Raw genomic sequence first — 11,756 nt, 5'->3', positions numbered from 1 at the left:
TGCTTTGGGGCTGGTGGGCATCTTCTTTATCTTGACTGTGGGTATTAGGAGCTGAATTGTGCCCCCTCGAAATTCCTACGTTGAAGCCCCTACCTCCAATGCGATGGTACTTTGGGAGGTATTTAGGGTTGGATGAGGTCATGAGGGTGGGGCCCTTGTCCTCTGGGATTGGCGCCCTTAGGAAGAGACACCAGAGTGCTCTTTCCCTGTCTCCCTCTCTCTCTCTACCTGTCTCTCCCTCTTTCCCTCCCTCGCTCCCTCCTTCTGTCTCCCCACCCTGTGAGTTCACAGTGAGGGGCAGGCGACCACCTGTAACCCCAGAGGAGAGCCCTCCCCAGGAACCCAATCAACCAGCACCTTGATCTTGGACTTTCCAGCCTCCAGGACTGTGAGAAATAAATCCCCCTTATTAAAGCCACTCTGTCCGTGGTATGTTGTTACAGCAGCCAGAGCAGACTAAGACAGTGGTGATGGTTTCAAGGGTGTGTGTACATGTCAGAATTCTGATGTGTTTGACAATAGTGTGCTTTAAATATGTGCGGTTAATTACACCTCAATTGTAATTCTGTAAAGCCGCTTTTTAAAAATCAAGCTCTTGGTTTCATTGCTTTTATTACTTATTCACTTCTTACTTCACTGATATCTGCTCTTCTCTGTGTTATTTCCTTCCTCCTATTTACATTGAGTTTACTCTGCTCCTTTTTCTAGTTTCTTAAGGAGGAAGCTTATGTCAATCACTTCAGACCATTTTCCCTTCCTAATATAAGCTTCTAAAGCACTGCACTAGCTACATTGAAGAAATTTTCACTATAGTGTGTTTTAATTCTCATTCAAGTCAAAATATTTAAGTTAATTTAATTAAATCTGTAAAACTTAAATTTTTTTTTTTTTCTTCTTGCCTCATGGATTGTTTAGAAGGTATTTGCAAATATTCAGGAATTTTCCAGATATCGTTTTCTGGTTGATTTCTAATTTAATTCAGTTGTGGTCAGAGAACATATATTATATGATTTTCATTCCTTGAAACTTTTTGAGATTTGCTTTTTGTCCAGCACTTGGTCTGTCTTGGTTCATCTTCCATGTGTCTTGAAAAGAGTATGTGCAAAATTAGTTCTACAGTATGGCTAAAATTAATAAAGACTGATCAGATAGGTATGGCCACTTTTGAATAGAGTTTAGCAATTTTAGAAAATATAAGCACGCAGCCCTACCATGCGTTCCAGCGCTACTAGGGGTCCACTCTTGGTTGGTGGAATATTCTAGAAATGTGATTAGGTATTGGCTGATCTTGTCTGGGTCCTCCATGGACTTACTGATTTTGTCTCTGTTTTATCAGTTACTGATGGCAGAGTAATGGAATCTTCATTTCTAATGGTTATGGTCTCTGATTTTCCTTTCAGTGCTGTCCATTTTGTTTCATGTACTTTGCATTTATTTTCAGGCACATATACATCTATTATTCTTTTATTTTCCTGCTGTATTGCTATATTTTCCTGCTATATTGACACTTTATTATTAGTAAATGTTCCTTTTTGTGGTACTCTTCCTTGTCAGAAAGTCCATCTCGACTATTATTACCAACACATCCCCTCCCAATTTCTCATGCCTATTGTCTGCATGGTATATGTTGTCCATTCTTTTACTGTGTGTGTCTTTGTGTTAGGGTTTGTCTGGGTAAAGCACATATTTTGTTCTTGCTATTTTATCCCATCTGTCAACTCTTGACTTTTGGTTGGAGTTTCTTCTATTTGTATTTAATATAACTGTTGAGGTGTTTGGATTTTGGGGCCACCTCACTCTTTCTTTTCCATGCTCTTATCTCATGTTTGTTTCTATAGCCTCTCTTTCCTGCCTACTCTGGGGTCATCACATATTTTTAGCATACCACTTCAATTCCACTTTCAGCTTTCTAGGTAAAACTGCATTATTTTCTAGAGGTTTCACTATGGATTATATTATGTTATCACACTCAATTTAAGGTTAATATTAAGCGATTTCTGGAAAAAAAAATAGGAACCTTGCCATATTTTCTGTTTGTACCACAATCTTTGGGCTATATACCTTTATACAGAGATAAATAAAACCTCTGTACATTTTACACCCAATAATATGTATTCTAAAGAAATTATGAGATTGTGTACACACTCATATTTGTTTTTATTTATAGAATACTTTAGCATTTCTTGCACTGCAGTACTACTACTGGCAGGGAATTTTCTCAGCTTTGTTTTACTGGAAATGTCTTTATTTCACATTCTATTTTGAGGAATAGTTTTTCTGGAAATAGAATCTTTAGTTGGCAGACATTTTTTCCCTTGGACACTTCAGATTGTCTCTGCAGTGTCTGGCATCTCTGTTTTCTGTTGTTTTTTTTTAAATTGAAGTATAGTTGATTTACAATGTTGTGTTAGTTTCAAGTATACAGCAAATTGAGTCAATTGTATATATATATATGGGGGGGGAGTTTTTCAGATTATTTTCCCTTATAGGTTATTATAAAATATTGAGTATAGTTCCCTGTGCTATACCGTAGGTCCTTGTAGGTTATCTATTTTATATATAGTAGTGTGTATATATTAATCCCAAACTCCTAATTTATTCCTCCCCCCTTTTCCCTTTGGTAACCATAAGTTTGTTTTCTATGTCTGTGGGTCTATTTCTGTTTTGTAAATAAGTTCATTTGTATCACTTTTTATATTGCACCTATAAGTGATATCATATGATATTTGTCTGTGTCTGACTTACTTCACTTAGTATGATCATCTCTAGGTGCATCCATGGTGCTGCAAATGACATTATTTCATTCTTTTTCATGGCTGAGTAGTATTCCATTGTATATATATATCACAACTTCTTTATCCATTCCTCTGTCGATGGCCTCACTGGTTTCTGTTGGGACATCAGCCATTAGTCACATCACTGTACTCTCCATGAAATGCGCCATTTTCTCTTACTGTTTTCAAGGATGTCTCTTTGTCTTTGTCTTTCAGAGGTTTGAATACCATATGCCTTGCTGTAGTTTCTTGTGTTTATTCCACTTTGGGTTGTTGATCTGATGGATCTGTATGTTAATGTTTTTACCAGATTTGGGAAGTCTGGGCCATCGTTCCTACAAATGCTGTTTCTACTCCACATTTTCTCTTCTCTCATTCCAGGGACCTAATTTCCACTGATACTGGGCAGGTTCATATTGTCCCAAAAGGTCTCTGAAGCTTTTACAACTTTCTTCCATCATTTCTGTCCATTTTTCAGGTTGGGTCATTTTACCGGTCTCTCTTCAGACTCACCAGCTTTCTCCTCTGCTGGCTGCAGTCTTCTGTTGAGCCTATCTGGTCAATTTTTCGATTTATTTCCTGATATTGTACTTTCCTCCTGTAGAACTGCTATTCTGTTGTCTTAATTTCTTTGTTGAAATTCTCTATTTACTCATTAATACCACATTGTCTTTTAATTATTTGGACATCTATAAGAGTTACTTGGAAGTCTTGCTAAATCCAGCAGCAGGCCTGGCTCCGAGTTGGTTTCTACATCTGAATTTTTTCCTGAGTACACATCACACATTCCTGCTCCTTTGCATGCCTGATAAATCTTGGTGGAAAGCTTGTTGTAAATAGTATGTTGTGGGCACTCTGAAATGTCTGCTGTTTTTCTGAGGGTTGTTGGTTTTTGTTACAGTTGGCAATTATTTTGCTTGCCCTCAGAAACTGTGAAATCTGTCTTCCCCAAAGTGTGGAGCAGCTGATGTTTCTGCTTAGGGCTTTGTTTTGTGTTGTTTTGGTTTCCAGCTGTGCTTATTTGTCTCCTGACTCCATGTGTGCATCCTACACCTATGTGGTCTAGCACTCACCTGAGGATTTGGGCAGAGTTCATACTCAGGTTTGGGGGCTTGCCCACTTTCTGGGTCTCTGGTGTCTGTCTTCCTTGGCCACCCTGTGTTCCTCCTTCTGACGCCTCAAGCCGGAGACGCTCCTCTCTCGGTGGCCTGGACCGTGCAGGTTGGGGAATGTCCTCGGTCAAAGTCATGGCCTTCCTAAACACATCATCACAAATAATGTCTCCAGTTTCTGCCCCACGGTCCTGTGTTGCTTAGTGGTCAGCCAGGGGCTCGGGCAAACCTGATGCTCAGCTTTGGATCTGGACCCATTGGTGCTCTTTGCTCACAAAGGTCCTCCTTACATTCCCTGCTGCCCTGCTGCCCCGAGCTATGTCACCTGCTGCCTCACGCGCCAAAGCTGTGTTTTCTATCACCAAACCTGGGGTTTGGGGAGCAGCCCCAGGAAGGAAGCCACAAAAATGCAGTTCTTACCTGATCAGCAGCATTCTTTCAAAAGTAAATTCTTCGTCATTTCTTCCTGCCTTTATTCAGTGCTTTCAAAGGGTTGTGCTGGGGAATTGAATTCAGGTTGTGTAGTTGTTTTCTTGGGAAGAGTTGCCAAACCTCACCATCCTACCATTACCAGCATCTCACCTCCCGTAGACCTTGTTCCTTCCTGAACCTCCAAGCTTCCACCTGGGGTACTTTCTTTCCTGTCTCATCCTTTAGTATTTCCTGGAGTAAGAGTCTTTTAGCAGTGCATTCTCTCAGTTTTAATTTTTCTTCAAGTATCTTTATTTGCCATTGTTTTCAAAGTGTACCTCTGCTAGACATAGAATTTTAAGTTGGAACGGTTGATTTTTCTCCCCCAGAACTTTCAAAGTAACCCACTGCTGTCTGGTTTACACAGTCTTGTTTATCCATGGCCCTCGTGTGTCCAGCACATGTTCTGTCTGATGTTTCCTCTGCTGATCTCGGCTGGGCTCACGATGGTTGTCAGCTGGGCTTGGATGGCCTCATGTGTTATTTCGTCCTCCTGTGGCATCACCTAGACTGGGTCACATGGTAATAGGATGTGACAGCATCAAGAGTGGGAAAATTCTAAGAAGCCAGTGCCTTTTAAACGTTTGCCTGCATCACATTTGCTGTTGTTCGACCGGCCAAAGGGTGTCACATGACCAAGCTCAGCATCAGTGTGGGGACATGGGAGTGTGAGCCAAGGTGGCTGTCATGGCAACGATCCACCATGGTGGCCCCATGATTCCCATCCCCAAAGTCTTCTTCCTTTAGGGCTCCAGCTCGTGGTCTGGGGTCACTCTCTGTCCCCTGGTGTGCCTGGTTGATTGTTTGTCTGCATGTGTCCAGGGCAGGGCATGCTGTACGGCTCCACTCTTGATGCTGACGGCTGCGATGCACATGCCATGGAACCTTCCAGAACCCACAAGCTGGCTGGGAAACTTAAGTACAGAGGAGTCAATCCACGTTGCTCACAGGGTTACATCTCCTTCACCCAGGGCCTGGCCAGGGACTGTTGTACCCTCCCTTGGAGCCTCAGCTGACTGTCCCCTCCCCCTTCAAATGGGACTTTCAGAAACATCCCAGCAGGCCACCCTCACATCCACACTGAGAGCCCCCAAGGCCCTGCGTGCAGACACTCAGTTTATTCCACAAACATTTGAACATTCACTTAACAGGTGTGGTGAGAGCTGATGGTCACCAGGCTCTGGAGACGCAAGAAAAGATGCAGCCCCTTCCCGTGGGTCTTTATGTCCAGGAGACTGGGGAGACGCATGTGACCCTTGGGCTGGGCAGAGAGCGGGGGGGAGGACCCTTGGGGAGTCCACGTTTCAAGGTGGGAAGAATCTGATTCCCTGAAAAGTCAAAAATGGAATCTGACCAGGAGAGCGAAGGCAGAGTTTAAAGAGGGCGTCAATCTGAGACACGTGAGGGGAAGCGGGTAAGGAAGCTGACACACGTGGGGCTGTAGGCAGCTTTCCTCCACAGGGGCTCCGTGTCCTGAGGCTCAGCTGAGGCTGCGTTCTGGCCTTGATGCTGTCTCCACGCCTCTCCTGCTTCTTGTTCAGATGCTCCGGTGTGGCTTTGAACCCACAGGATGAAGGTTGACCCACACAGTCTCTGTGCTCTGCATGCCTGCACCAGGGAGTGGGTCCTCGGCCTTGGCTGCTCGGGGGTCCGTGGCCACCCTGATGCTCACAGGCCCACCACCCAGCTGGTGATCTGCTTGGGCCCGTCTCTTGGTGGCTGGGATGATGGTCTTCTGTTAGAATTCCTCGTGCAGGCAGGTTGCCGTTCACTTTATGAAGAAGGAAAGGGTTGAACAGAGCCCAGGGGCTGATGCTTTGAATGGGCCTCTTGTTTCTGCCAGGTTGTGGTGGGTGTCTACAGCACAGCGCGTGGTGGTGATCCTGGGGGTGTGGCCATGGAAGGCCTGCCACGTGTCCTGCCTGTGCTCTGCGCGGGTGGGGAAGCGACCAGGGTCCGTGCCCCGAAGAGGTCACATCAAGTCACACCTGGCATGTCACCATAGGACAGGACATCACTCAGGGCCCGGTCTGGAGGCTGTGCCATGAGCCTCAAAGAAGCAGAGTGCAGGTCTAGACCGGATTCTCAAAAAGCTTGAGTGGGAAGGAAAGCAAAGCAGAGACCCAAACTTCGAATTTCAACCAATCCTAAAAGAAGGCTATTCTGGGTTTCAAGGCTTTGTCTCAATCAGATGAGGACAACTTACGTTGTGATGGGCCCTGACCCCCGCATCCAGCAGTGGGCTCCCCTCCCCTCCCCGCGCTGACCCTGATGGAGACGACATTTACCCATCTGCTTGGTGGGGGGCTGCCTTCCCCGGGCCTCCCCCTTCCCTGCAGCAGAGTCTGGACCCAGCAGGGCCGACATCTCATCTGCTCTGTTCCCCGCCGTCCCCCAGCGCCAGGGCTCAATCACGCTGGGTGGGCTGTGGTGACAGCACAGGCGAGCGGGTGAGTGAGGGATTCCTGTCACCGGGGAGGCGAGTGCAGCAGATGCCGGTGAGAAGGGGCAGGCCCACCAGAGGCGGCACCCAGGGGAGCGTCTGGGAGCAGGGATGGCCCCTTGGGGAGCGAGGGCCACTGCGTTTGGGTCCCCTGTGCCTCTTCCCTACAGCATCTTTCCCCCTTCTCACATTTTCTTTTCCTTTTTGGAAAAACCGTAGTTTCTCTGGAAGTCCACCTCTGACACTGCCGTCCGCGCTCCGGGACTGATTCTGTCGCCGGACGTTTCTGGGATCCGGGCTCCTGGGTCACCCCGCTCTTTGTCTTCTGGTCCGTGGGACTCATGGTTGGGGGACATCTCAGGAGGGTCCTGAGCGGGCGAGTGGAAGGTGTGTCCCTGCAGAGGGACGCTGGGCTTGTCTCTGCCACCCACTGTGCCAGGCCAGGAGCACTTCTATGTCACTGAGCCCCCAGGGAAGCCCTCCTCCTCCAAGACAGGCCAAGCTCAGGGTCTGGGCCCAGGACCCCTCCTACTGTGGACACCAGATGGGGCCTGACACAGACACCGGGACACTGCCACACATCATGGACACTGTCACAGACACACCCAGACATTCACACATGCACAGACACACGCACACACACACACACATTCACACATGCACAGACACACGCAGACACACACACAGACATTCACACATGCACAGACACACACACACACACATAGACATTCACACATGCACAGACACACGCAGACACACACACATTCACACATGCACAGACACACGCACACACAGATGCACAGACATGTACACACACACACACACACATTCACACATGCACAGACACACGCAGGCACCTCCGAGGGTCAAACAACCGCAGGAAAGCTAATTTTGAAAACAAAAATTTCCCTGACAATCTGGCAGGGCAGGATCCTGCTAACATACACCCCAATTTAGTGTCTGAACACAATTTTCACCCACTGCTCTGGAACATTTGCATTTTTATTGCTTCCCCGGCAGGTATTTCCCTGGAGCCTCACTGGAAGGGCCTCCAGAACAGCACTGACCAAGCAAAGCGAGGAGAGGCCCCGCTGCCGGGCTCTGGGAGCTTCGCTCAGGACCTCACACCATCCCCACACGGCGGAGCCTCAGGGCATCTGAGCCTGGCTGACCAACCCCCCCCCTCCACCATGAACCCTCCCACACCCATTACGCAGGCTATTTCCCCAAAGGGATGGGCCACCTCCGGCCTCAACTCACCCCCCAGATGACTGAGGGGCTCTCACAGTCATAATTCAGGGGAATTTTACGAGCCCCAAGCAGAAAACTAAGTTTAATTATTTGAACGTCAGAAGCTCATTCTCTCCGGGCGACTTAGGACGGTCAGCCTCCAGCCTTGGGGGTGAGATCGGGCTCCGATTTAGGCGTTAAACGGATAACGTGACCAAATCGATTTCATTAATGGATCTGTCATGATCGCAGCTCATGATGGGAGCTCGGCACCAGGAAGTGACAGCAGCCCTTGGGAAACGGGGCAGGGGGGAGAGTCCATCGAGCTGGCAGCCACGCACGTTCACGATCCTGCTGCTGGGACCAGCCCCCCCCGCAGCGTCCGCCCTCTGTCCCTGCGTCCCCTGGGGTTGCTCTTGTCCTCCTTCGCGCAGCGGCCCAGAGACCGTGGAGGCATCTGGAGGACCCAGGGCACCTGCTCAGGGCGGGTGAGTCGCTGGGCCCCTGAGCGTCAGAGGACTTTCCCTGTAGGGGCTCCAGCGTCCTCCCCACGCGTCCTGCATATTGAGGCAACTCCTGGACGATGTGGGTTCTGGGGACTTGTGTCCCGCGTTCACGCCCCTGACCCCTAAGCCCTGAGGCTGCTCTCCCCTCCTCCTTCAACCATGGGGCTGAAGGGAGGCCGCAAAGGGCTGACGGGGCTCCCGCTACCGTCCGTGTCAGCGGGAGCCCTGGGCCCTGGGCTTTCGGCCCCGACGCGGCCCCTCCCGCCTCGGCCCCGTTAGACTGTCTCCCAGTGGGCCGTGTGCCTGAGTGTGTTGGCTGACGTGGCTTTTCTGGGGCGAGACTGAGCAGGCACGTGGGGCCAGACCTCTGCACGTGGACATGGAAAGCCCGTCCACCTCTCTCGGGAGGGAGTCCAGGCCGCCTGTCTGCCCGGCTTGGTGAGGCCTTATCCCTCGGGAAAGGTCCTGGGAAGCCCCAGCAATGGGGTCCCAGAACTGCAGGGGCAGCAGGGCCCATCCTTGGAATAGGGGGCCTGGACCTGGACATGCCCACTGGGCCACAGCCCGTCACTCAGGGCAGTACACCTGCGCTCCCTGGACAGGGAGGGGAGGGCTTTGCTCCAGGGTTTACGGACAACCTCTGACTGAGGGCTGACCTTGCCCAAGCCTGGGCAGCGTCAGCCCAAGCTCCCAAAGGAGCTTCCGAGATTGACTCTCCTCTCCTCTCTCCAAGGAGCGTCAGAACCCCGGCAGTGACCATGGGCTCAGCATGAGTCTCGGTGTCTCCATGGCAACGGGAGCTTTTCCTTCCTTGGTCTTCCCAGAAGTGAGGCTGGGCTCAAATGGGAGGGTCAAGTTGTGAGGTTTGTGTGGAAGGCTACCATTTCTACGTTTAGAGAGAGCTTGTGACCGAAACGCTCCCCTTGACCAAATTTTATCAGGCCCCCAGAGTCCTGCGCTCCGCCAGACCTGGCCTTGGGATCCCGTGTGCTTTCTCGATGGGCCCCATCTTAGCTAGAGTCCTACTGAGTGAGCCTAGAGGGACCCCCACCTTCGCCGACGTGCCTACAGCAAGAACCCCCTGCCCCCGGCGTCTCCGGTCCCGGTCTCCCGTCCACTCCGCTCCTTGGCTGTAAATCCCCAGCCGTCTGCTGCGTTGGGAGGCGAGCCTGACCTCGCCTGTTGCCCTAGTCCTCCATGAAATCTTCCTGACTGTTTTCCTACGCGTCAGAGTAACTTTTCCTTAACGCTCACCCTCTGCAGAGCCGGTGAAATGTAAGGTGGGGGCACCTCCTCGGACGGCACCTGTGCCGCTTCCCACGCTCACGTCCCACCTTTACGGCGGGACTGGATAGTACGGCTGGCCTAGATGGGCGCCTTTCAGGCTCCTATTGCCCCAGGGACGAAGGGCGACGTCACATGCAGGTCCATTGTGTGCTGCCCCAGCTGCAAGGGCCCCCTGCCCGCCAGCCCCACCAAGGAAAGAGACGGATTTCATCCCTGCAGCCCTGGTGGAAGGAATAAATGAGGTGACATCTGTAAAAGCGGAAAATTAATATTATTTTAAAGTAATTCCATGACCCTGGTCACAGAAGGAAGAAATAACAGATATTTCAGATGCAGTGTGGCCCCTAAAGATGCCAGCGACTAAATGGAGAAAATATATACGACCAGGAAACTAGACAGCCAGCCGGAAAGGCGGCACACGCGTCCTTCGGGGCAATGAGACTGGGGAGGCCACCCCCCAGGTTTAGCAGGGATGCCCAATGCCCCAGGCTGGGACCCCAGCCTGAGTGGAGAGGTGGCGGCTCGTGTGCTGGGTGATCAGGCCCTGCCTTTGAGGCCTGGGGGGCGGCTGAGAGACAGAAAGACACACAGACCGCTGGAAACAGACCAGGGGCTCTGAGCACTCACCCGCCAGGAGCAGCGGGGAACACGGTGCAGCGCTGACTCACCACCGTCACCGCGGCACCTGCAAAGGCCTGCACGCTGTCCCCTGTCTGGGAGCAGCCGAGTCCCGTCTCCACGTGGCAGTGGCCCCCGGGGGCAGGGTGGAGGGCGTGAGCAACCCCCTTGGAGTGGGTGCCTGTGAACCTTCATCTTAGTGTGTGTGGGGATGGTCAGCATGTTCGGGTGGGGAGAGGAGAGTGCCGGGTGGGCACATGCGGGGACGCGTCTGTTGGGGGTGGCTGCTGTCCCCAGCTGTCCTGAGGGCCTGCACCTGCGCTGAGCAGCCCAGACGCCCGTCCCAGCCCCCCTCCTCATCGCCCCCGCCCTGGGCCTCTGAGCCCACTTCCTCCCCCCGCCCCCGCCCCCGTCTGCCTTCTGTAGCCCTTCCCCCGGGGCTCACCCACCCCACCCTCTGCAGGAGCAGACAGGGGCCCCTCCTGCACCCCACTATGGCCTTTCCCTGGGCTGGGCCGACCCAGGCCACTAAGGGAGCAGGGCCAGCGTGCCAGGAACCTTTCTCAGCCCTGAAGTGGGTGCTCTCCACACACCCAGGACGCTGTCGCTGGTTCTGCGGGGGGCACGGTGCCCACCATCAGTCAGATCGGCACGATGGGCAGGACTGGCAGAGGCCACCACGTCTTCTCGCTGAGCCCAGCGCCCTGGGAATCTTCGGGAGCCTCCCGGCCCTCACATTCCACCAGGGCATTTCCAGAGAAGCACACTTTCTGTGGACGCCCGCCTCTCTGGGCTATGGTCAGCTCAGGACAAGGACGGCACAGGTGTCCCCTCCCAAATGCCAACGTGACAAGTTACTGTGGCACGTGGGACACCAGCAGGAGAGGCCTCGGCAACATGGGGGCTGCAGTGTCCACTGGGGTCAACTCACCCCAGGCGTCCTCTGGACCGACGCGACGCCTCTGGGCATGACCTGGGGCTCCTGGAGGCTCCTCCTCGGACCCCTGACTTAGAAGGTGCCCAGAACATGAGGGTGACCGTGAAAACAGGCACGTGCACGCGCACATGCACACACTACCTACACGGGCTTGTACACACATCCCGGCTGGCCAGTCCGGGAACTGACCACGGAGGCGGCGCCTGGTCACTGTAGCGACGGTGACGGTGGGGCCCACGAGGAAGCCCTGCTCGGACCCTGACCCGGAGCTGCACTTGCCCCACAGCCAGTGCCTGCAGCCTGGGTTCACGTTAACACCCTCTAAGAGGCAGAGCCAGGATGCAGGCCAACAGGTGGCCATGGAGACTAGCCGCTAAA

Source organism: Balaenoptera borealis (genome assembly GCF_965194805.1).
Source record: "Balaenoptera borealis genome assembly, chromosome: 13".
Lineage (NCBI taxonomy): Eukaryota > Metazoa > Chordata > Mammalia > Artiodactyla > Balaenopteridae > Balaenoptera > Balaenoptera borealis.
This window is presented reverse-complemented; position numbering follows the sequence as displayed.